This window comes from Salvelinus sp. IW2-2015, unplaced genomic scaffold (genome assembly GCF_002910315.2).
Source record: "Salvelinus sp. IW2-2015 unplaced genomic scaffold, ASM291031v2 Un_scaffold5080, whole genome shotgun sequence".
Taxonomy (NCBI): Eukaryota; Metazoa; Chordata; class Actinopteri; order Salmoniformes; family Salmonidae; genus Salvelinus; species Salvelinus sp. IW2-2015.
The window spans coordinates 27,566-31,950 of NW_019946346.1; positions in this window are offsets into that span (position 1 = coordinate 27,566).

Here is a 4,385-nt window from a genome sequence, read left to right on the forward strand (position 1 = left end):
AAAGCCTTGATATATATATAACAAAAGGGAAGAGGTTGAGAGGATGAGAGAGAGGCTGAGAGAAGAGGGGTGAGAGTGGGAGTGCAAGATGGAGGACAGGATGAGGAGTGTGGGGATGAAGAGGTAGAGGAGAGCTGGATAGAAACAGAGATAGAGTGAGAGAGAGAAGAGTAGAGAGAGAGAGAAGAAGCAGAGAGAGAGAAGAGAGAAGAGAGAGCAGAAAGAGATGAGAGAGAGAGAGAGAGAGAGAGAGAGAGGCCAGTTTGGGAGAGGTGGAGAAATGCTATAATTAATGTCAAGGCTTCAAAAGGAAATAACTCCATGGTGAATTGTTCCAGTTCCCTCTTTAAACAGCATGAAAACCACCATTGCAGCTAACAATCAGAGAGAGAACGGCTGGTGTGCTGCTCACTCAGAGTAACATCAGATAGAGAACCAAGGTGGTGCGCTCCTCACCAGCTAACATCAGATAGAGAGAACCAGGCTGGTGATAGCTGCTCATCAGCTAACATCAGAATAGAGAACCAGGGGTATGCTGCTCATCAGCTAACATCAAGAAGAGAACCAGGGGTGTGCTGCTCACCAGCTAACATCAGATAGAGAACCAGGTGGTGTGCTGCCTCACCAGCTAACATCAGATAGAGAAACCAGGTGGGTGCTGCTCACCAGCTAACATCAGATAGAGAACCAGTGGTGTGCTGCTCACGCAGCTAACATTCAGATAGAGAACCAGTGGTGTGCTGCTCACCAGCTAACATCAGAGAAGAGACCAGGTGGTGTGCTGCTCACCAGCTAACATCAGATAGAGAACCAGGTGGTGTGCTGCTCACCAGCTACATCAGAAGAGAACCAGGGTGGTGTGCTGCTCAAGCTAACAAGAAAGAACCAGGTGGTATGCTGCCACCAGTAAACATCAGATGAGAAACCAAGGGTGTGTGCTGTCACCAGCTAACATCAGATAGAGAACCAGGCGTGTGCTGCTACCAGCTAACATCAGATAGAGAACCAGGTGGTGTGCTGCTACCAGCTAACATCAGATAAAGAACCAGGTGGGTGTCTGACCAGCTAACATCAGATAGAGAACAGGTGGTATGCTGCTTACAGCTAACATCAGATAGAGAACCAGGTGGTGTGCTGCTCACCAGCTCATCAGCCAGTGACCACGCCCTGCATGCAGCAACAGCACCAGCGACCACACAGAGTAACAGCAACGCAGGCCAGCGCTCACCACCAACAGCCAGAGAACCATGGTGCTGCAAAACCAGCAGATCAACCGCCAGCCAGTACCGACCAGCCAACAACCAACAGCCGACTAGTGCCAAGGACCACAGCCCCCAAACCAGACCAAGCCAGCCGACAGCAACCAGCCAGTCCCCAGCCACCGGCCAGCCAACCAACCAAACCAGCCACAGCCAAACCAACCAGTCGACCACCAGAACCAGCTCACAGCCAACGACCAGCCAACCACCTAACCAGCCGACCAGAACGACAACAGCCAAGCATGCCAGCCAGCAACAGCCAACTAGCCAAGCCACAGCGCTAAACCAGCCAACCAACCATACCAGCCGCCTCACTCCTGCTAAACAGCTCTCAGTAAGGGCTGCTGCCGCCTGGCCGGGTTGATAACAGATGAAAAACACTACACACACACATACACACAATCACATAGCCACCTCAGAGAGAAACAAACACATTACTACCAACAATATAGAACACACACACAACAAGCAGAGACATGCCACATCCATGCACACACATCACACACACACACACACACACACACACACTACACACACACCACACACAGCAGCACCAAAGATAGAAATGCACACACACCCGGGGGGGACACCACACATCAAACCCAGGCACGTGCCTGATTCATCGTGGTTCCCTCTGTTCCACTTGAGCCCCTTCCTTCTGCAGATGAAACAGCAGAGGGTTGGTAGTTCACAGCCCCTGTGAAGGAAGGTGGAGAGGCGCAATCGCAAGGGGAGGCTTTGGAGCACAAACAAAGAAACAAACAAGTAGCCACTGAAAACAAATTTAGGCAGTCCGTGAGTCTATAAGGCCTGGTCCCAGCTGGGGTAAGAGAACCCAATGCACCCCTGCTGTCTCCAGCTCTGATTCTCACTAAATGAAATAGTGAAATAGATAAGGTTGGCTGGGGGGAGCGTTTAAAACAGCTCCAGTGTGGTTCTTGCTGTTTCAGTCTCATTGAGAGAGAGGAGGGGCCAGGAAAAGGAGAGAGAAGAGAGAGAGAAAGAGAGAGAGAGAGATAGACAGAAGAGAAGAAGAGAGAGAGAAAGAGAGGAGAAAAGAAAAGAAGAGGTCAGGCTCAGTGGGAATGCCACATTCAGGGCACGGGAGGAGCCTCTGTTCTCCTCTGATAACAACGATAAAGAAAACGACCTATCTGTGTACTCACTACACTAGGTAGTGGAATCCAACAATATCTGATATTGAAGAGGCTTTATAGTATTGTAGCAGCAGTATTACAGTAGCAGCAGCCAACCAAGGTGATAACCGGCATCCATTTTGCCCTGCTTTAGTATTCATTTTCAAGAACGATCAAACTAAGCACTAACGTGTGTGTGTGTGTGTGTGTGTTGTGTGTGTGTGTGTTGGTTGCGTGTGGTGGTGCGTGCGTGCTCGGAGGACCAGGTTGGTTAGAGGCCAGAACAGGAGGCAGGCTGGACAGAGGCCAGGAGACCCAGCCTTACTCTTTGCCATTGATCAAGACCTGAACCAAGATACTTCCTGCCGAGAAAGAGAGGAACAGGAGGAATGAAGAATGACTGGTAGAATAAAGTGGAAGAAATGAGAGAGGGAAAGAAAGGAGTGGATGAAGAAGACTAGAGGGAGGGAGGAAGAGGAATTGTTGAAGAAGAGTGGGGTGAGGGAGGAAAAGAAAGGAATGAGATGAAGAGAGGAGGAGTAGGAAAAGAGGAAGAGAGAATGAGGTCTGGCACATGCCCTCTGTTCTGCTGACGGAGAGGAGAGGAGAGGAGAGGAGAGGAGAGGAGGAGAGGAGAGAGAGGAGAGGAGAGGAGAGGAGAGGAGAGGAGAGGAGAGGAGAGGAAGGAGAGGAGAGGAGAGGAGGGAAGAGGAAGGAAGAGGGATCAGAAGAAGAAGCCCCCTCAGTGTGCAGCAGCATGCACGCCGGCAAGATGGCTGCACAGGCAGAGAGATAAGCCAGCCACAATATGCATCAGGACCAAGCACTGTCCTAGTTTCACTAGTGGGCAAAACAGAGCTCACCTCACCGCCATGCAGAGAGATGCAGAGAGACTGCCTTGTATGGTCAATGAATGGACAGTATCATCCGGGGTGGCTGTCGGGGGCTGTGCTGTAGTGGAATGAGTCATGTGTACAGAATAGCCATAATATACCGACATCAACACATGCTATACCACACACACACACACACACACACACACACACACACACACCCCACACCACAAGCACACACACACACACACACCACACACACACACACACACACACACACACACACACCACACACACACACACACACACCCACACACAACAAAACAACACACACCGTCCCTCGCTACGCTGCTCCTCACAGAGAGGTGCTTGACATGATGACCCCTCTCTAAGAATGGTGATGAGAGGTGTTGCCAGCAGCACACATCAAGAAAAGAAAAAAAATAAAAGAGGATGTGTGTGTTCGTGTGTGTGTGTGTGTGTGTGTGTGTGTGTGTGTGTGTGTGTGTGTGTGTGTGGTGTGTGTGTGTGTGTGTGTTTGTGTGTGTGTGTGTGTGTGTGTGTGGTGTGTGTGTGTGTGTGTGTGTGTGTGTGTGTGTGTGTGTGTGTGTGTGTGTGTGTGTGTGTGGTGTGTGTGTGTGTGTGTGCTGTGGTGTGTGTCAGTCCACTCTAGGGACGCAGTAGGCTCTAAACTCCTATCATCTGTGAAGGCCCCCCGTAAGGTTTAGCTCCCATCCAGCCCTGACACAACACGTCCATAGCTGCGGGAAAGTATGGGGATGGGGCCTCTGCGATTGTGGTGGGGGGGGACTTGTTGCCCGCAGCTGCAGACGGGATATGGTCCACTATACCGCACTCATTAAAGGCCCAGTGCAACTACTTCTGTAAACTTCCGGATTATAGATTAATTTTTTGTATTGTTTTGTTATTTTTAATTCGTATTTTTTTCAGGGGTAAGCTGCAGCACGCCTCAGCACCTCGACTTCCTGCGGCTGACTGGATGCTGACTAACTGGAATCTGACTGACTGGATCTGACTGACTGGATCTGACTGGACTGGATCTGACCTGACTGGATCTGACTGAGACAGGAATCCAGTCGAAAAACTGAATGAACCTGATGTCACTATTTGTGTCTCTACAACTGATGTCTTAGGCT